We start from the raw sequence: 21,614 nt of genomic DNA on the forward strand, positions 1-21,614 counted from the left end.
GGACTCCTTTAGCCACCAGCACTCAGGTTGCACACAAATCCAAACACTTTTAGGAAGACTTGTACCAGAAACACGTGCCCGAAGTGCCAGCATTCCTTTCAACAAGGCATGGAAGGTAACTGGTGCAATCTGCCAGTAAACCCTATGGAAACACAAGCCTGTGGAGCTGGCTCCCTTAAGGGATTTGAGCTGTTAGTTTTAATGGCTTGAATGGGAGGGTTTTTTCTAACAAAAACTGGATCAGTTTTATTGACTTAGAGTGAAATGTTTCCGTTTATAGCTTGAGATTTCTGCTAAAAGATTTAAACAACCTTAAAGGCTCCTCCTCTGCTCCCACATCTCCAGCTCTGCTCAGTGCATCCCCAGGTGACTTTATTCAAACATCGAGGCCTCCAAAAGCTCAGTTTTGGCCTTTCAGGCTCCCCCTGGTACCATCTCCTTCCTTGTTGCACAAGTTTCCAGAGCATTTAGCTATCAGCAGGCACTTGCGATGTGCTGGTGCTAATGAAGCTCTTCCAGAGCCTTTTTCCACCATGGCCTCACTGCCAGCTGGTTTCAGCTGACCATCAACCAACAGCATAAGAACCAACACAGTCTCAACTCAGCTTCTTCTTTAGACAGAGTTTTCCTTGGATTTCCATGTCACAGGCTCTGAGGCCTGAAGGAGCCATTCCATCCCTCGCTCACGATTTTGCACCCCACAGAGCCTTTACCACCCCATGGTTTGTCACCACATCCACCACCCGTGGGTCAGACAGCAACAGAAGGGACAGCAGCATCTTCACCCCAGCCAGGGCAGAGATCCAGCAGGTGAGATCCCCCTCCTTAGGGGATCCTGCCCTGCAAACCATACTGGATCCCTAAGGACATCAACCAACTTCCTCCAGAAAACAATTCCTTCCCAGCTGGACCCAGCAATCACTGCAGTCCATGTGCAATCTCAGTTTCTGCTCTACAGCAGCAGTGTCAGGCCAGCAGACACCCTCCCTGAGGGCCATCCCTCCCTCAGCTGCACACCCAGGACCATCAGTTTCATCCTTCTTTTCAGCCCACGACCACACATCACAAAGACTTCTGCTGCTCAAGGCAACCTCACCCGAGTGCAGTTGGACACACACAGCTCTCACCTTATTTATCTGCTTCCAAATTGTGGAGAGACTGAGATCTTTATGTTCTTAGTCATCTGTGCAGCACAGACTGGGATCACAGGTTGCCATTATTAGGTAGAGCCTGGGAAGAGAGGAGACAGGAAGTGAACAGAAACATTGATGGCTGTGGTGGCGGCTGCAATTTTAATCCAGTGACTCAAGCTTGGCAAACAGAAAGGCTGCAATGTATTAAACTGTGAAGAGTTTACAAGAGCTGAACATCTAAAATATAGCTCTGAGAAATTACTCCTTAAAGCAGGCAAGCAAGAGCATCAGGAACAGAACCAGGAGAATATTGTTTTCACAGGAAACACTCCGTGGGTGTGTTATAAGCTCTGTTCTTTGGCCTGTCACCACATAATTTCTGCACTTCTTGTATTTCTCTCTTTTCTCATACTCAAGCACTGTCCTGTGATACAGCAGAAGTGCATTTACAGCTAAAATTACAAAAGTGGTCCATTATGTTTTCTAAGGTAGTAAAAAGGCTGCAGTTTGTCACAGCTGTCTGGAGCCCCAAACACCTACAACTGGCAGAGCTGTGAGCCCCTTCCTTCAGCCCTGGCCCAGGCTGGATCTCTGTATGTGTGCATACAGATTAAACAAGAGGTCAGAGCATTCCTAAGCACTTATTTCAGAGCAGCTCTGCTTCGGCTGCTGCTTCTTGGCTTCCCACAGTGGCCACACCAGCTTTCCTATCTCACAGGGCAGGGGGAGTGTGGTGAGTCAGCTCTTTCCAGAGGGGGCTCTTTCCAGAGGGGAAAACTCTCAGCATGTCCAGCAGGAAAGATGCAAAAAGATGGGAGAGGGGCAGCAGAGCCTCAGGGCAGAACCAGCTTGAGAAGCCCAGGAAGACTCAGCCCTGTGTTGTTCCAAATCAACCTTTTCCCTTGGAGGCCTCCCAAATTCAGCATGTAGGCACACCATCCCCTTACCTCCTCTTCAGCTTCCCCAGGGAAGGAGGAATTTAGGGACAACAGGTAGGGATAGTCCTCATGCAGCACTCATGCTGCTCCCAAACAAAAACTAAGCTCCATCACCAAGGAGCACACATCCCTTCTGCTCTTCACAAAACTTTTATAAGCTCAAGGCTCCCAGCAAGAAAGCCCAGGCCAGGCCCTATTTCAGTTGATTATGGTAATTGTGTTTTCCCTGTGTCAGATGTGTTGAGAAGGGCACAGCTGTGGAGCGTCTCCAGCAATGGGGAGGCTCACCCAGGGTGTTGCTGGGTTGTTTCCATCTCACCAGAAACCACCAAGCAAAAGAGTCTGGAGGGAAGTTTGTATGGAGCAAAAGTGCTATGGATTTTTGGAAGCTCCATCCAGTTTACACTGGGGTCACAACCCTCCCCTTCAGAAATGGTTGCAGAAGACTCAGGTCATGGTTGAACGAGGCTCCCACCACTCAAATGTCAGAATCCATCTTTTGAAAACAGATGGAGAAAAGGCAGATCCCAGCTCACACACCCAGTGGGGTTGGGTTCAGCTGCAGGACACATGAGAGGGAAAATGACTTTCTGTAAGGTCCTTTCAACCTCAGGTGCAGCCCCACTTCTGCAGGTGAATCACCCTTAAAAGACAGGCAGGGACTTGCATTGGAGGGAGAGAATTTCAATCTACTCACTGCAAATGCTGGGCTCTGAGAAGGTCTGGGTTTAGGCTTGAAGATCAGTGTGAGTGGTATTAAATCATCCACATCAGTCTAATTAACACTACAAGGGAAGACAGAGCAGTTTTATGTTATTAACTCAGGGTAAAGAGGTTATGTCAGAGCCTGGTGGGCAAAGCTAAAGGTGGCACTGCTGATGTGGGCACAAAAGAGTTTCACTGACTCTAAGCTGCCTCAGCTCACTTAACAAAACACATTATTTTTCCCCTGTGGAGGAAATGAGGGTCTCATCTAATTCCAACAACTGAGTTGCTAGGCATGGTGCAGCTCATGTCCCCATAGCTGAGAGGAAAAATAAACAAGAAGCAGGCCTTGCAGATCAGAGGGGGCTCCTCTCTCTGTTAGGCCTGCACGAGCCTCAAGATGGAAGTCTACTCTCATTTGAGGCCTTTGGGTGCTTGTGTAGTATAAATATTTACTAATAACACAGAGAGAGTGAGAGCAGGAGAATAGTCATTTTTCTCAGTGGCTTAGGGTTAAGTACAGGGCAATGGCATCTTAAATCCAGATGTTCTCCTTTTGGGATTTGCCCACGAGGCATATTCTCATGAGATTTCCCTGGCATTTTGATTTGGATAGTAGCAAGCACTTTTAGCCCAATGATATCATGAGCAGATGACTCAAAATGCTCAAGGATTTTCTTTGTAAATTCCAGCAGTTTATTTTATGACTAATGCAGGGCAGAAACTTCTGCAGATTTCATCTTCCCATCCTTCTGTGTTTCTATTTTCAGTTGGTTTTAAAGGATTCTGAACTTAGCCTGCTAGCAGAAGATTTATTTAAATTTATATATTATATATAAATACAAATATTGTGTGCACATGAGGGTGTGTGGGAGCTGTTCCCAAGGTGGTGGTGAAACGACACATCCTGATGGAGGCAGAACCAATGAAGATGTTGGGGGCTGCCCCCTTGGGAGACAGGGATAAAATAAACATGGGAACATCCTTCCCATTGCAATTGCAGCAGGGCACAATATTTAATGCCATTTTACCACCTGTGCTTGGAAGAAATGTCTCAAAAGTCACCGTTTTTGCACCTTTGGCCAAACCAGCAGCAGTTTCCAGATCCTTTCTGTAAAATGCCCTGAATGTGGCAGGGGAGGGTGGAAAAGATGCCCACGACCCCCCAGCAGTGGGGAGGGTGTTTAAAACCAGGCAAACACTGGACACACTGGACAGAGAGAATAAATCCGGGAAATTCACTGGAGGTGAAGCTGGGCTGCCTTGGCCAAGGCAGTTGCACAACAGCATCAATTCAAGGCTTGCACAGGGGTGATTTTTCTCTCTGTCCAATTCACCAAGGACTTGCACGCTACTTTGGTGGATTTTCTGCACAATTACAGATTATTGCCATGGTAACAGATGCATCACATGACAACTTTGTTACCTCAGAGACAAGAAACAGCTGCTTAAAGAAACAGGCGTCCACCAGGAATGGGGATATTTATTTTCTTTTTTTTTTCTGTTGGCTTCATATTGTTTCAGAAGTCTTCTCTGGTTTTCTCATGGATGCAGCTTCCATCATTTGTATAGTTAAAAATGTTTCAGTGCATCAACTCAAAGTTTTTGTCTCCTACATCATATTTTTGCCTGTTACTAGAAATGCAGTGTGTGTGTGTGGAGAAAAAAAAATAGAGTTCCTGTAATTTTGGGAGAAACAAAATGGTTTTTTTATTCCCTCATAAGCATCTCTCTCTAATGCTGCCATTTTGTTTTTATTAAGTTAAAGATCACTGAAGCATTGCTAATATTATTATTTGAGAGAAATCCCAGATCCCTTGAAGTTAATGCTACTTTGCTTTTGGTTTGAGGGAGGCCAGAAGTTCTCTCTCAGGCCATATTCCCATATTCTGCAGAGAGTCAAGGCCCTCTCTGCCCCAGGTACCTCCAGAGCACCAGCCCCATGTACAGAGTTTAACTGGCCAGGGAAACCCAGGAGATGATAAATTCTTGTGTAGTTCAAAAATAATTCTTTACATTTTTGAAAAAAAGTTCAGAGACATCATTTATTGCTAGCTCATTTTTAGGCAATTTTAAATTAAAAGGCCAGTTTTAAAAAGCTTCATCAAGTAAGCCAGCCAGTTTGGATTTTTTATTCCAGTTGCCAATTTATTCTAATTTTTCATGCATAAGGAATAACGAAACCTCGATTTTTTTTCCTGTTCACCTTGGGGAGCCCAGTGGGGCTCATTCACTGACTGCACCAGACATGGATGGCACAAATCAGTGTCCCCAGCCCAGGGCTCAGCCCTGGCCCCCTGGCAGCATCTCCAGCCCCCATCCTGAGCATTCCAGCCTTGCCCATTCCAGCCTGCACCAGAGACCTGCAGCTGCCTCAAAGTCACCCCATTCCCCAGCCCCCAGTGGTGTTAATTAAGGACCTGCCGGAGCTCAGACAGCCAGACCACTTCAGCCCACAGTGAATGTCTGATTAATTAAAGGCTTATAATTAACCTTCATGGCTGGAATTTCCCAAAGACCTTCATGGGCTGAGGTACACGAATCCCATCAACCTCAACGGGAGGCTGGAATCAAATTGGTTTTGTGCCTTGCTGGGGATCCCCCTGCACACCAGCAGAGTGAAATGTTTCCCTTTCCTGGGTTTGGATGTGTTTTTCCAGGTTTGGATGTGTTTTCCTGGGTTTGGATGTGTTTTCCCGGGTTTGCATGTATTTTTCCAGCCTTGCAGAGCTGCTCAGAGAGAGCTGGAAAATGAATCCTGTGCAGAAAACCCTGCTGTGCCCCTCTGTGCCACCACCAGCCCTGCTCACACCACGGCTTTGCTCGGCCAGAGCTCAGAGCCGGCACCAACTCTGCATCCAATGGAGCTTCTCCAGATTTATCCCACCACAAAGGAGAACAAGAGTCTCCAAACAGCCCTAGAAATAAGAACTGAGGAAGAGAGACACATCAGACATGAGAGAAATCCTGACTTTTTTTTATTTAACTGTTTTGTTTTAAATTTTCTTTCAGGAGTCACATTTTTTTTCCCCAAAAATTTTAACTAGGAAGTCACCTCAGCACAGGACATTTTTGTTAATGAAGACCACTGCCTTAATGTGGTTTTCTTTAGTTAAATATTTCTGGTAATGAAATTCTGTTGTACAGCTTAAATTAGCACAGTAATTTTTTGCTATAGTTGTTTTTATTTGACCACATGGAGCTCAGTGACTTATAACCCAGTCCCTCAGCCTATTTTTAAATTTCATGTGGACTTTTTCAGTCATTTAGTAGCTTTTTTTAGAAGCATGAGAATGGAAAGACCAAACAATGTTGCTTTATCATTGAGAGCTTTTGTTTCACAGGATCACAACTGAAATGAGTTTGTTCAGCTCTCAGCCCAGGCTCCGGGGAAGAAGAAATCACAATTTTTTAATAAAACGGCTCCCAGTCTTGTAATTTCTGGTTCATGCTAGCCCTCTATGGAAGATGTTACACAGTTATTCTATGATCCAAATCTTGGTCCAAATGATCCAGAGGACAGCAGACAAAACTGGACAGCCCAGTTATTGCACGCTGTTCCCATCCTGGTGGGTACAGGACTTCAGGGCTTTGCCTCCTTCGTTCCCTGATTTCCCCCTCTCCTCTTCCTCAGCTGTGGTAGTGCTACTGATAAACCAATGAGAAACCCTCAGGTGATGCAGGAGTGATGAAAAGCTTCAACAGCACAGGGATCCCTGCAGTGACATCTGCACTCCTGATCCTAGAGATCAAGCTGTATTAATCTGGCTTTGGAAAACTCCACAAGATCTCACCTAGGTGCCACTCTGGGTATTTTCTTCATCATCCCACCCCCCACTTACTTGTTAAGTCCAAAAAACATTTTTGATTTCACTTGGAGACAAAGGAACAGGGGTGTAGTGAAGGGAGAGAGGGATGCTCTTGGTCCTTCAGTGAAGTAAAAGGAGAAAATCATCTGAGAGAAACACCCCAAACTTAAACAGGGCATTAGACAGAATTAACAGACCAGACCTCCAAGCCATCAGAAATTCCCGGCTGAATAAAAGATTGATTTCAAAGACTCAAAGATACCTCAAGGCCAGCATTTCCAAAGAAGATGGGAGCTGATTGGAGCTGAAGCATTCCTCTTGTTCGGTGCATTTGAGTGAGCGCTTTAAGTCTCCAAAGATTGAACTATAAAGAGAAATTAGTTTATTAATAATTCACAGGCTCCAAGAAGAAAAAAAGTCAAAAGCATATGCTCATGAACAAAGCTGATTTTATTTTCCCTGTTTAGAATTGAGCAACATGTAAAAAATGGGAGAGTGTCGAGCTCAAAAATTTAATTCAGGGCTTTTTCTCTTCCTTCCCTTTAACCCAAGCAAGGGTATATTCCAACTTCGTCACAAGCACTGAAAGTTCTTCAAATCCCAAATGGTTTATGTGAAACATTAAAAGCACACTATCATCTTCAGCTCTTTAATAGTTTAGGACGTTTTCATGGCATAGTTATTATCCAATAGCTCTTAATTGCTGCTTGTACATTTCAAGACAACACATTCATGGACTGGAATAACAGAGATTTTAGACTCTCATCCAGCATCATGGCAAAGCACATCCTTACTGTAGATGTCTCATTGAGTCTGGCACTTCCCTGTCCCACTTTGCCAAGTTATGAGGTCTGTAACATTCATATGCTTAAAATCAATCATCTTATTCCTGATTCTGTGCTTGTCCCTTATAGTTTTGGTAATTGCTTGATTTAGGACACTAGGTAAACACAAGAATTGAAGAATTCGATTCTTAAAATTCACTAAAAGATAGACAATAAGGGGACAGTATATTTTAGATAAAATGCTTTCCATTGTCCAATGGAGAAATTAGAAGTGCAGGGTAGATGTCTCAATTTTTGCCACATTTATTGGAATATTGGTTCTTCTAAAAGTGAATATTGGTTCTTCCTTTAAAGTCCTTGTTTCCCTCCACAGGAGACTGAATATTGAGTATTTTATCCCAAAAAGAGCTGCACAATTAGATATTACAGGGGTTTTTTAACTCCAATCTCAGAAAAGAGAAAAGTCTCATACCATGACCCAACCTCAGCAAGGAAAATACAGATTATGAGTTCAAATTACATTACTAATGTAATGTGTCAGTCCCGTTTGTTTCTTGGTTTCCATTCTATTGAATCACAGTATTACTGCTGTTGGAAGGAATCTGATGATAAAGAAAGCCACCTCCCAACAACGGAGGGGAATGATAAAAGAAGAGGCCAGCCATCATCATCCTGAAGGAAATAACCAACACTGGAGCCCTGGAGCAGCTGTGATTCCCACGGGACTCTGCTCTGAGTCAGAACCCAGGCTGCAGCTGATGCTCATCCCCCTGGATCCCACTCACAGCCAACAAACTGTTGCTCTCAGAAAATAATACTTTAAACCATGTGAATTTTTTCCCCCAAAGATAATTATTTATTTCACCTCTGGGTGAACCAGGGAGGAACGTGTTCCAGAGCAGCACTAGAAGAATGTGAAAAGCTCAGATAAATTCCTTGTGAGGTGATTTGCCTTTTTCCCCCTCTCTTTGTGAGAAATGTGTGGCTGGGAGACAGAGATCTCTGTCCTGACAGCAGGTTCCTCATAAGACACAGAGTTCAGGGTGCACAAAGAGCAAAGTAAAGCAGGTTCAACTGCTCTTGGCTGCTCAGAGTTGTTTCCTAATACTCTGCATGGCTCAAGCAGAGGATTGGGCTGTGATAGGTGAACTGCAAGAGATGGAGGTCCAAATTCTGGAGTTACTATTTCATCCTCTCCCAGGCCAATTTCCTCTTGGCTCCAGCTAGAGTCCTTGAAATCCAGGGAAGTTTTGCCTGACTACAGAGTGAGTAATGATTCCAGGAATCAACTTTTGGAGATAACACCAAATTGAGTATCTTTGCTAAATTAACTTTCCTCCTAAGGTCATCTCCGTAACACTCGAGCACACAATGCGTTATTTTCGAAACGAGCCGGTCCCTATCTGTTTATCATCAGGCCAATACACGAATTCCTGATCATTTCTCCACAAGGCACACATAATTTGAGGCCATTAGGCAGTGCTTATCCATACCTCCACCGGGCAGATGTGTTCCCTGGGAGCGCTTGTCCGGGGTCTGGCAATAATAACGCAGCACGGGCAGGAAAATCAATCCCAACAAGTTTCAGAGGGACCCTTCCAAAGCTCCCCAGCATGTGACAGAGGGCTGCTAATGAGAGGGAGAGATCACATTCATTGCATGAGTGACAGGTGAAAGGGAAGATTAACGTTAGCATACACCTGCTCTTTGGTGCCCCAATTAAGACCTCCTACTGTCAGCAGTAACATAAGATGCAAATCAGCCCCTGCCCTTCCCCCTCCTCCTGGAAGGTTGTGGCAGGATTTGGAGAAAAACGCAATGAGACAAGAAATGCAAAATCTTGAATGCCTTCCTTGCTCTGCAAACCTTTTTCTTGCTTCCTGATTCTGCCCTTTGGGATCCTTATCCTGCCTTTTCTTTGTCACCACTCACCTGATTCTTTTCACCTAGAGAGAGGAAATGACCTGTTTCAGCAAGGGATCCCTGCCCTGGGGACAGTCCCAGGGACAGACTGGAACACCCATGATTTGAATTGGCAATACTTATCCCTGCTTTAAATTTGTTTGAACTAACCTTGCTCGAGCTACTGGTGATAGAGGAAATGGGTGGAAATATCACTGAAGGAGATATGTGGGATGGAGGAGGGGGTGGCTCATCAGCTTATCATGGACTGGGTCTAAGGAATTGCTTTTGAGGCATTATTTTAATGCAGCATTGGCAACCCATGCTGGAATATTGCAAATCCATGAGTAGCTCTTGTGAGTGCTTTTCCAATATGTCCATACTATCCCATTTTGTCTCCTCCTAGTGTCCAATATTAATCAAATATTGCTTATCTGATGGAATTCCAGCTGCCAAGGTATTGTAGACTTCTCAAAAGCAATTGTCCTTTCAGCTTCCTTGTAGCTGTTGCATGAAGGGAACTAGTCCAGAAGGTGCAAATCCATTCCAATGGGAGGAAAAAAATTTAAACGAATTTGCATCCTTCCTTCCTTAAAAAAAAACCAAAACAAAAACAAACAAACAAACAAACAGAAAAGGGGTTTTAAAATTGTACTTTAAAATAGGTTAACATTCATCCAAACTGGCTCTAGCATTTTGGGCAGGTTTTGGAGAGCATCCCTGCAGGACCCCTGCCCCTGTTTGTCCCGCCCAGCCCAATGGGCAGAGGTGACCATGCTGTGTGGCAGGCACACAGCCAGGGCAATTGGCCTTTCCTTCCTCCTCCCAGCTCTGCTGGCTGTTGGAAAACATGCATCAATTTGTTTTTCTCCCTTCAGGCAGAAAATAAAATTGGCAAAAATCATCCCAGCAGGAAGCCAGGAAGCCCTGTTTAAATTTTCCCAAGGGGAGGGGGCAACTCAGCAAAGTCAGTATTTTCCTGCAAAAAAATTTCAATTTGCGTAAAGATGACATTTTATTAGAACAATTTATTGATAGGAAACATCTAGAAATCTCATTCCAGAGCTTTATTGGCAGAGAAATGAACTCCTGCATTTCACAACCTCAGATTCTTTTCTCCTTCAGCAAACTGTCAGCTTTTGACCATTCAATGCAAAACACCCCAACCCTTCAGTTTGTTGGCCTGTTGCACGTTCTATCTGGGGTGACTTAGCCCAAATCTGAAACAATTGCACACACTCAAAGTCTTCAAAGCTCTCGAAACACTGCTGCATAGGAAGGGAATAGAATTCTTGGGACACTCTCTAGTTCATTTATCTCATCTGGTAATCTTTTGCCAATACCCATAGACAGGAGCTGAGTGGAAAGCAACAGCTCCATGGCTCAGTTTCTCAAATTCTTACTGACGCTGAAATTAAAGCCATGAAATCCCTTCTCCCAGTGGTGTTGTGAGAATAAATTCTTCAGTGGCACTAAAAGGCCCTCAGATATTAATGCTGAGTGCTTGCAAGAGTACACAGAAAGATGGATGGTGTTTGTCCTCAGCCCCCAGAAACCATTAAGTTCCATTGCTCTGCAAACCTCTCTGATGCACCAGCTCTGCTCCTCGAAGCTCTGTGCATCCAGTTTTCCCCTCTGTGTGCACATTCCATGGGGCTGGAGTGGTCAGATTTAAGGAAAGAGTCAAAGAGATGTTTTGAGAAAAATCTACCAGAAAGTGAGGACACTGCACAAACCTCATTCAGCTGCTTCACCCCAGCATCACCACTCCAGAGTTATGGACTCCTGTGAAGAGATGCAGGTGGAAAGAGGAGAGTTTGTAGTGCCTGTCTTGGGATGAAATTGGGATGCACAAGAAATTTCTGACTAGTTTTTATGCAGAGACATAGAAAAAAAAATTGCATTCATGTATTAAAGGATGTTAATTTGCTCAGAGTAATTTTCCATAGATTTTATTGATTGATTTCAGGCTTTGAGGGTTTAACTGCCATGTCAGTTTGCCCACTTTAATTTAGCATGTGGATGACTTATAACAACAAGCTGGTTTTATCACTTGAAACCCTTCCTAATTAATGATAGACAAAAGAGGGACAGAGAAAACACTCTAAGTGAACATATTACTTTCCCTTCTCTTTCATTCTGGAAAAGCTCCTAAAACTTGTGAGCTTGAGTAAATTATTTGGAAGACTGTTAAATACACAGGCACAGCAGCAGCAACAACCGTGCAGAGCTAATAAATCTCACAGAACTGAAATTATTGCAATAAGGATAATTCCAGATTTAGAACAAGAAGAATAAATATCACTATGAAAGGTCTTCATCAGTGTCTTCAGCTTCATCATTTCCTGGCTGTGATGCAGTTATTAAACTGTACACATGCTAGGGAAGAAGTCAAATTGCTACAGAACAACAAAAAAAGAAGGAATAAACCTGGCTGGGATCAAACAGGGATACAACTGTTCTGCCACTGGCTTAGCTCACAGTGCTGGGCAATGCATCGGACACCTCCCTGTTTGATTTGTCCATCTGTAAACTGTTAAAACAATTCTCACCCCAGCATCCAGGAGAAATCAATCATCAGGACTGAGCTGAACCAAATAGCCATTAAGTTCTTGGATGGAAGACATAATAGGAACACAAATATTTTCACTTGAAGTGTTATACTGCCCTCAGTTAGGCTCTGCTGGCGGTGACGTTGAGCTGAGCACATTCTCCTTGCTTTCAGGACAGGCTCTGATTTTCTGAAGATTGTATTGCAACAACACTTGCTTTATCCTCAGCCCCTTGCAAGTTTGCACACAGTAACTGGCATTGCAAAATCCCAAACTTTTAATTCAGAGACAGCTCTGAGCACTCTGCAAAGAGAACTCCAGCACCTGTTTGGAACCTCTCACCTTAGAGAGACCCTTGCCATGAACTGCCCTTGTCCTGCCCCTTATTGCACACATCAGCACTATTGCCAATTCCAAGCACTTTCCATCCTCTAGAGCAGTCAGGACAACACTTCACAGCGAGCTTTGAGGCTCTTGGAAAGAGGAATAGGCTTGCATTGTCCCCATGCTTGACTTCTGGTTTTGGTCCCTACCCCTGAAACCACTTGGATCTGGGTTTTCCTTTGGTTTTCTGAGTGACAGAAGCAGCTCTTGTGCAACCCCATGAATCCAGCAGCCAGGGCTTTGATAAAGATCCTGAAGTAGTGCAAAGAGCAAGTTCATTCTAAAAACAGGCAACACCACCAAGCGCACTAGAAAAAAAATTAAAAAAACCAAATTTGTTCAATATGGGGACAGACATGGAACGGAACCTGTCCAGATCACCTCTTGAGGGCACATTCCTTCAGCAACTCCACTGCATCCTTCCAGTGACTGCCCAAAGAGCCATGGCAGCCAGTAAATACAGAGACTGCTTAGCAGAATTTTTTACACAGATAAAAAGATTTCTGAAATTCTAGGAAAGTTCTTTCCTTTTTTTTTCTTTTGTTTTGCTTTGTTACAAGCTTCCACTCTATACTGAAATATTCCAGACTTCATTTTCAATAAATAATGCAGAGAGAGTAGCTTCAGATGTAGCTGGAATCTGAGCTGAGAGCTACAGTCCTGTTGGCCCTGCCCAACTTTCCATCAGTGCTGTCAAAGATCCAGAGGCTAAAAAGAGAGGGAAATGAAAATCCTGCCAGAAGTTACCCCACTGCCCCTTCTTCTCCTGGCTCCAGTGCAATCTGTTCCCAAACATCAAAGTGAAACTCCACATCTGCCTGTATTAAAGGGCGTTTTCCTTTCCTGTGCATTTTCAGCTGCACAATTTGCATGAATCCAACCTGATGATCATTGTGTGGCCCAGCCACAAAGCACAGACACAATATATGTGATGCTGTCCAGGGTCTGACCAGGCATTTTTGTTCAGAAATTTCCTTCCAACCTCTCAGGTTTGGCCATTTTTCTGTGGTGGCCTTGGCACAGAGAAGTGACAGCATGTCATTTATCCCTGAGCTCAGTGCCCTCCCCAGCTCTGCACGTGCCAAAATTGCTCGTGGAGCTCCCATTGGTTCTGACGACGCTTTCAATTTAGCAAATGTTTATGTGACTCTGGGTTGGAAAAGGATGGAAAAAGAGTCCAGGCACATCACTCTAAATAGATCTGTGGGTAACACTTTAGCTACACATTGAACTTAGATTTAGTAGCATCGTTATTGCATGTAATGTTTATTTTATTAGGTTTATTTTATTAGTGTGCCCACAGCAGAATGTAAGCCTTGTCTTTGTCAACTCTAAAGGCACCCCACAAGAGGCTCTGAGTAGAAAAATATGGTGCAGTTCATTTTTTCCTTTGGAAAAGCCAAGCAGATGCTGATGAGTGGATAGTCACAATAAGTGTGTGTTTTGAATGCACTATTAAGCTCTGAAACTCAGCTGAGTTAACTTGGTGGGAAGTTGGGTTTAATTTGATCCTGTCTCTGAGTGTTCATAAAATGATGCAATTCAGCTTTAACCAGATGAGTGGTATCATCAAAATATATTATTTAAATCCCACCCTCTCAGCCATGTAGCCAAATTGGAAGAAGTGTCACTTAAGTATCTCCTTCCAGGCCAGGAAAAGATCAGTCACACTTTAAATTAAGTGTCTCAAGTAAGGATTTAATTTAGACTTAATAAGACAGCGATTGTACATTAAATACCATTGGGTTATTAAAACCATATTCATTGAGGTTTTACAGCTATGTCAGGACAATATGCCATAAATGGAAAAACTGGTAACAAGACACAGTTATTGATTCTGACAACATGCGCTAGATAGGATGCATTCATATGTTCAGTAAAAATAAGATAAACAAGCATGTTTTCCAAAGTCTCCATGGATGCCTTCACCAAAATGTCAGACACAGAAACAAGAGCAAAATTATCCTCAGTGCCTCCCTAAGAATGAGATTCATTTTCCCTATTGTTAGGGAAACTGAGGCATGGAGAGGGCAACAAAGGTATTTTCTTAGGGTCTGCTAAACAACTCTTGGGAAGGCGGAGATTTTTGAACTCTCCTTATATTTCTGCTGTGCTTTTACCTCAGGACAAACCTGGTAAAAGACCAGGGTGGATCTGAACAAGGAGAATCCAAAGAAGAAATCCAATCCACCCAAGGACACCAATGTCCCCAGATGTCACAGAGGACAGGGCTGGCCTTTAAAGAAGAGGGAACGTGAGGTGTGGGCAAACCCAGAGCACCTTTTTACCTTGGGATGGGTGAAGCTCAGGAGATCCTGGATGGTTTAGAGTTTGTGAGCAGGGAACTGGCAACACCTCTACAAATCCTAGGAATGATTTTGTATTTGCATATATTCATTTACACACAAATATGCATTTTATGACTGTGCATGTATAATACATGTATATGTATAAGGAGGAACATTCCCACCAGAAGAAATCTTGGAAAAGAGATTGTTTATAACAAAAAAACATTTCCTTTGCTAACAAGTTTCTGTATTCCCCTTACTGTTATTAGAGACATTTGTGCTTAAATCAGAAGTCCCAGCCCTGCCTCTCCTTCCATCTGAGCCTACACAGATTGCATAATCCTCTGTTTGTGGCATCATCACACGTTGCTATAGAGATAGAGAAACCTCTGTGATGATGATGATGTCAAATTGCTCAGCCAGATAACACCAAAATCAAGATAGAGGAGGAGGGGGTCTATAAACAGAAGCAAAGCATCATCTCCAGCAGTCAGCAAAGAGGAAAGGTAATATTATTTATAGACCTCTGAAGGTAAACAGATGTCAGCTCCAAACAAGTGTGACTTGAAAGCTTTCTCTGGTGTGAAAGTCCCCAGCTCTGCTCCCATTTTCAAAGGCTTTGCTTCATCAACATGACTTCTTCAATTGCTCCTTTATTCAATGGGCTCAATAAATTTGGGAGAAGTTATGCTGCTACTGCCATGGGAATGTGGCAACCCTATGAATGCTGTGTCTGTCTCATCTTGTGGCTACGTCTGGAGATGGGCTAAGATCCCTTACTCACAAGAAATCTATGTTGCTCCTATTCAGGACTTGAGACAAAGTTCAGACTGGGATGTTCTGCTGTTCTAGGGAGCAGCACCCAAAATTCCCATGGCAGGGACCACACAGCCATGGCAGGGAGACAGAGTGGTGGGATCTCACTCCCAAATCCATATGTAGATGTCAGAATTGAAGTTTTCCCTAGAAAGGGAAATGCTCCTGGCTCTTGGAGGTGGAGTGCCCTGACTGTCAGGAGCCACTTTGTTCTGCAAATGTCAATCTGGGGAAGCAGATCTGATTTCTCACTTATATTTCATCTTGAATCTCTGCCTGCATCCAAGTTTTCCTCACAATCCAGACACAGGTTTACATGACAGTTGTACGAAGCTGACCTGAAAGACATTTATATTTTACAATTCCTCTGAACAGGAGAAAATGGTGGCTTGGTTCCTTTCCTGCCCAGACTGTTTAATTACTGGGGTATCATGGAATGCCTGCATTGTAATAAAACTCCAGAGTGCATCCAGGTACCAGGGGATTTATTAACTTGCACTCAACACTGGCAATCAGCAGCCAGGGTCAGATGTGCCTGGTGATGATGACATCACCATTTTTGGCAGCTCTCTCCAACGAGTGTTGAGTGAGGTAATGTCCCCAAAATTAAAACTGACAGCAGGATTAATAATGATAGATTCCTTGAGCATTCTCTTTGTGCTCTAAATTGGAGTCCTATTTCTTCTATCAGAGATTGCCAAAAGATCATCATAACACTTCAGCACAGCAGCAGTAAGGGACACCAGTGAGTGGCACTGGGTGAGGAGGTTCCTGCAGGAAGGTTTGGTCACACCTGGGCACTGACTACTGTATTTTCCACTGGAGATGGGCAGGTGTCACAGCACCTGGGCAGCTGCCATCCTCACAGCCATGCCAACACTCAGCTCTGGGTGTACAGCTGGAATTAACTCACAGGGATGTGGCTGTCAGCAGCTGAGGGAGAGTTCAGAGCAAGGGAAGGCTCTGTGTCCTGCTGCAGTCCCTTAAGGAATCTCCAGGGACACACCAATACCAGCTGGCCCACAAAACCTTGCCCAGCACATTCATGGGCGTTTTTTAGATTTTCTGGAGCAGCTTGCAGGTGGTTTAGCCTGTCTGGCACAGGGAGGTTTTGGCTATTTGTTTTTGAAATTTTGCAAGGGAAAGAGAAAGGAAGGGAAAGCCAGGCTGTGGCTGACACCCTGTGATAGAGCTCCCTCTGCCCAAGACCTCAGCAGCCACAAACAAATGTCAGGAGTGCAGTGAACAGGCTAAACCACACTGACCCAGGGGAAACAGGGCTGACACCAGGGCACTGCAACCTGCATCTCTCTAAACATCTAAACTTGGCCTTTTTTTGCTCTGTTGAACACCAGAGGGGAAGGTTTTCCTGAGACATTCCTGAAATCTGTAACAGCAACCAGTAACCTTCCATCACCATGAGATCCCAGGGGCTACAATAGACTTGCAACTTTCTGTAAAAACAACAGAGAGTACCCATGGTCCCACTTTCTGGGACCCTCTTCTCCCACTGCTCCCAGTTCCTGAGCATTTTGCTTCCTTAAACTCTACTCAGATTCCTCTCTTGACATTTCTCTGTGCTGTTTTTACCTGTCTTGCTCCTTGCCCCCTTTGCCAGCAGTCTGCACCGAGACCAACACAAGCAAACAACAAACCCTGAATGCAAGTGTGAGCTTCAAAAAGAGATTTCTTACACAAGTTTGCCAAACTTGCCGGAAGGAGACTTTAGAGATTAGCAAAGGCAAGTACCTGGGTTTTTCCTGTGATCAGATTCTGTACAGCAGCAGATGGAGGTTGCTTTGGTATTTGTGGCATCTATTGGCAAATTAAATCCTCCGATGGTCACCAGGCACTAAAATGAAGAAATAGAAAATACTGGAATTGTTTGGATCACAAACAGCTTATATTAAATAGTATTTACTACCCCTAATTGTTACCTTGCTCAGATAAAATCCATCTCATCTGTGCATTACTTTGCCCGAACACAAACTATAGACCTGAGCACTTTTATGCACTTTAAAATGCTGTAAAAGCATTTGTCTTTGTGAGTAGGTGGATGGTACAGAGCACTCCCTGAGCACTCTTCTGAAAAAGGCAGGCCCTTGAAGGCCCTACAGTCCTTGAGTTGCTCCCATATTCCAGAGCAGAGCCATATATTGCTCAGTCAAAATGAAGCCATGGAAATCTGAAATAATGATGGAAGAAATGAGCAAAGTTTTGGTCATTGTTTAATTCGCTAAGAGAACAACCCCACCTAAGATTCCTTCTGCCAACTCTGACAAAGTGGCCAAAGATAAAGAAAAATATGCCTCAGAGATGGAGCACAGCTGTTAAAATAACAGTGAAGAGGAAAAAAAGTGCACAATAATTTAATTAAGTAGCTGTGCCCATTCCATGTTTCTCCCCACAATGCTATTGGTAGCAAAACAAGAGTTTGTCACCAGTTTGAAATTTTAATTCTTTCCTATACAGACGTTGCCCTTAGAAATTCTTCTAATAACCTCGTAGAACTGCATTTCTCTAATGACGATAAAGTGTTTTAGTTAATTAAACCTCACAACATTTCTGAAAGTGCCATACACTAGCAGTGCAGCAGCCTCACTGCAAAACACAGCTCTTCCAAAAATCTATTTGTGGATTTTGAACTCTCCCATTCTTTATCAGCTGCAACGGAACCTCAGTAAAAGGTTATGTAAAAATTGACAGAGAAAATGTATTGGAGCTGCTCTTATTAAAAGGTTTGGTGAAAAAAAATCATCCTTTTACCAAAAAGAAAATGTTTTGCAAAAATTACTTTGATTTCACATGAGATTTCAGCAGAAAAGTTGGTGAAGTTCAGTGTGGACTAACTTGTACCCTTAACAAAAGGGGAAAATGTGCAATCAGTCCAGACCCCAATCTTGAGGTCTGAGTTTCATATTGCAAAAAACTTGGAAAGATTACATTTCATGTCAGTGCAAAAGCATCTCAAAATTGCGAAATGTGGTCACCAGACACAGTTGTAGTTTTACATCTCCTTCTATCATCAGGCCAGTTTGGGTCTGGTTTATATTTCCCTTTCAGGTAGTGCAGTTGATAGTACAAGCAATTACAACAATAATGCCTCCAGTCAGTGCCTACTTGTAAAAACCCCTTTCCATGGCTTGGATGTGTAACACAGCATGTAGGCCTCTGAATTTACTTTGTTAAGAAATAAGCATTATATTTGCTGCCGGCGCTCTGCTATGCTGCCCATCTTTTTACTCTGAGTAGGAAAATCACAAAGGTTTCATCTGAGACTCTTTAGCCAGGGTCAGAGCAGCGTGGTTTGGGCACTGAGATTCATTGATCTGAGGACTCAGAGAGGTTTACAGTGGGACAGCCCAGCCCATGGATTTGGATTTGGTTCATGCAGGCTCTGATTCAGCAGATTAATTAAAGGACAATGTGGTATTAGGGGAAAGAGGGCATCTCATGCACTTACACGCTTGCTGAGAACCCAAACTTCAGCCCCTGCATGGAGTTTGACTGCTGCACTTAAAAACACAGCAAGCAAGATCTCCTCTAGGATGAAAAGCTGATGCAGAGGTACTTACAGGAATGAGTTTTGGCAGCCAGGCTTCATACAGCCTACCTAGGAAGGTAACAAAGAATCAAGACCTATCCTCACATCGGGTACCAGCTTCTCTCTTATTAACATTGTGGATCCTGTGGTGGTTTCCTTCACTCCCAAAACCACTAATTTAACGTACAGTACAGTCATTCTGTGTGGGGGGAAAGAGAAATTCTTTCTTCCTTCCTGTTGGAAAACTCTTTGGCAGTAACGCTTGGATTGTTTTCTTTGTAAATTATATTCATGCTGTTTTCAAGATGTTTTCCTGACTTTATTGAAATTTGACCAATTTAACGAGTAATGTAGAACTTGTTTCCATGTTAAAAAACTCTCAGAGCTGCTTGGGGATAATTATTAAAACTTCCATGTGTGCAGCAAGGCCAGTCACTTTTGCAAATAAAAAAAAGAGGAAAAAAACCAGTCTGAAACAGAAGGATGTTGCTCTAACAATAGGCAAAGGAGTGCAAAACCCAAGGCCACCAACCTTTGGAGACCAGGGGCTGTGCTGGCTCCATGCCAGGAGAATAACACTCACACCTGGCTTTCCTGCCAAGTTTCATTTCAAAAAAAGTTTTAATCACAGATAAGGGACCAATACAAAGCCCTGAAATCAGTGGAGAGGCTCACATGGAGTCTATGGGAACGTGACTCAGGCTCCAAAGACCCGACCTCTGGCCCATCCACCAAACCATGCTCCAAACTTCCTTGAATCAGTTTTTTGGGGGGACAGAGGGGCTGTGGTTTGCTGAAACCCCTACCTGATGCAGGTATGTGTGACTTTGGGGACCCTTTCCAACTTGGATGCCAGCTTACATCAATTTACATCATTTACATCACATGCCAACTTACATCAATTTACAGGAGCCCCAAAAACCTTAAAGATTTCTTTAGAAGGATTTGCTCACTGTTTTCCCTGGTGGCTGGAGACAGGTTCATGGGGACACACAAATCTGCTTTTTTTCCACCATACCTGCTCTAGGCTGTGAGAGCAGCTTTCCAGGCAATGCTCCTCTGCAGCTGCCTTTGAGCTCCTGCCTTCCCCACATGATTCCCTGTAACACTTACAGCCACCACTGCAAATACAAGAAAAATACAGCTGGAGGTTTGGGCAACCAGAATAAATGGCCAGACATCTAAATCAATGGCTAAACAAGCACATTTGTGAATTTATGGGCACTCCCTGCTTTTAGCTACTTCTGTACTGTTATTTGGCTCAGCAGCTCTGAACAAAGCCCTTGTAACACTCCCATTTCCTCAGCATCAATAATCCATCGCAGCAGGGCTGGCTGTGCCCTGCCATGGGTGTCCCAGTGCTGCAATCCAGCACCGGGTAACAGGGATAGAAGGGGGTGTTGCTGCTGGGATGGGACCCAGAGAGGCAGAGGAGAAGCTCTGCTCCCAGGAAAGCCCCCTGGCTTCATCCTTTCAGAGGCTCAGTTGTGTAAAGCACCTTTTTTGGGGTTTTTTAAACTTCTTTTTTTTTTTTTTTTTTTTTTTGACACCCAGCACCAGAATAGCTGCATCTGCCTGGCTGTTACTAATTCAGGATATATTTCAGATGAAATTCATTAAACACCTTTCAGTCAAAAGGAGGGGAAGCCTCTCCAGCAGTGACTCATGGAAGCGGCACATCCTGGCAGGATGGGTGTTCAGGGAGAGCTCTCTTTCAGGGAGGTGCAGGATCACTTTTCAGTGCATCATAAAGAGGTGAGGGAGGTGGAGCTGACACAAAAAGGTTAAGCTTCCTTTTCCCAGGCAGCAGAGGCTGGATTTTGCAAGGAGTTCAAAGGGATGGCACACACCCATTCACTTCCAGGGGAACTTGGCAGTTTCAGTGCCTTTGAAACCTGCCTGCCCTAATGCCAGGCAGATGTTGGCAGTGCCTTCAGCTTTCCCACCCAGTTACAGTGCCCACTCCTCAGAGCAGGCAGCAACACATCTTTTACACACAAATGAGGCTCAAGGAGAGAATTTAGGGAGCCACCCCACCTTTACAGCACTCAGCCGCCGGGTTCACTTTAAAGCCTGAGCACAAAAGTAGGAAAACCAGGTATCAAAGACAGCTGAAACATGAAAAAGTCTCAGTCAGCATTAAACCAGCAGCTGAATGTGCAGCACACCCCTAGGAACACATCAAGTAGCAAAAAAAAAGGTAAAGACATTGTCCTCTTAAGATTAAAGCAGCACACCTTAGAGTTTTTTTACTAAAACACAGCACAGTGTCAGTATAAATGGCATTTATGCATAAAAGAAGGTGATTTATTCACCCTCCTCCTCTCCAGAGACGTGGGACAATGTGTTGGTTGGAGAACTTGGCCTGGTACTTGCCTGCACTCCTGGCTGATGGAACAGAAGGGTGTCTGTGTCCAGATGTTTATTTCCTGTGGTTGAATGGGAGTGACATGGAGGGAACAAAAAAGGTTTGGTTAAACTAAAGCCTCGTGGGACAGTAAATGCAGTCAGGGATGGAGGAGGACAGCAGAACTCAGTCAAAACCATCCTGTGGTAGTGTGTTGCTAAGTTTCTTGTGTTATTCCCCCAATTTATGTATTGTTCTCCCCTATTATGTGTAAAATGGTTTCGTTCCCCCAGTTCTTCCCGCCACTGCTAGCCTGTCAGCTAAGTTGCTATAGCAACTGCTATTCATAGTTGCCGATATGTAATTGCTTCTCCCCTTGGTTTCCCTTATAAGTGAAAGTTGTTTCCTCCC

At 43.9% G+C, this 21,614-nt stretch overlaps 2 long non-coding RNA genes across 2 annotated transcripts; both read right to left on the reverse strand.

Moving 5' to 3' along the window:
- Positions 1-210: 210 nt before the first annotated feature.
- LOC141730919 (uncharacterized) lies at positions 211-9,858 on the reverse strand. Its single transcript, XR_012582795.1, has 3 exons — positions 8,864-9,858; positions 6,848-6,949; positions 211-1,230 (listed from the first exon to the last, which is right to left on the reverse strand). It is a non-coding gene; the product is annotated as an uncharacterized LOC141730919 (long non-coding RNA).
- A 676-nt stretch (positions 9,859-10,534) lies between these two features.
- Positions 10,535-21,286, reverse strand: LOC102068076 (uncharacterized). The gene is made up of 3 exons (XR_270769.2): positions 21,172-21,286; positions 17,062-17,164; positions 10,535-11,057 (listed from the first exon to the last, which is right to left on the reverse strand). It is a non-coding gene; the product is annotated as an uncharacterized LOC102068076 (long non-coding RNA).
- Positions 21,287-21,614: the final 328 nt, after the last annotated feature.

Source organism: Zonotrichia albicollis, chromosome 15 (assembly GCF_047830755.1).
Source record: "Zonotrichia albicollis isolate bZonAlb1 chromosome 15, bZonAlb1.hap1, whole genome shotgun sequence".
In the NCBI taxonomy this organism is placed as follows: Eukaryota; Metazoa; Chordata; class Aves; order Passeriformes; family Passerellidae; genus Zonotrichia; species Zonotrichia albicollis.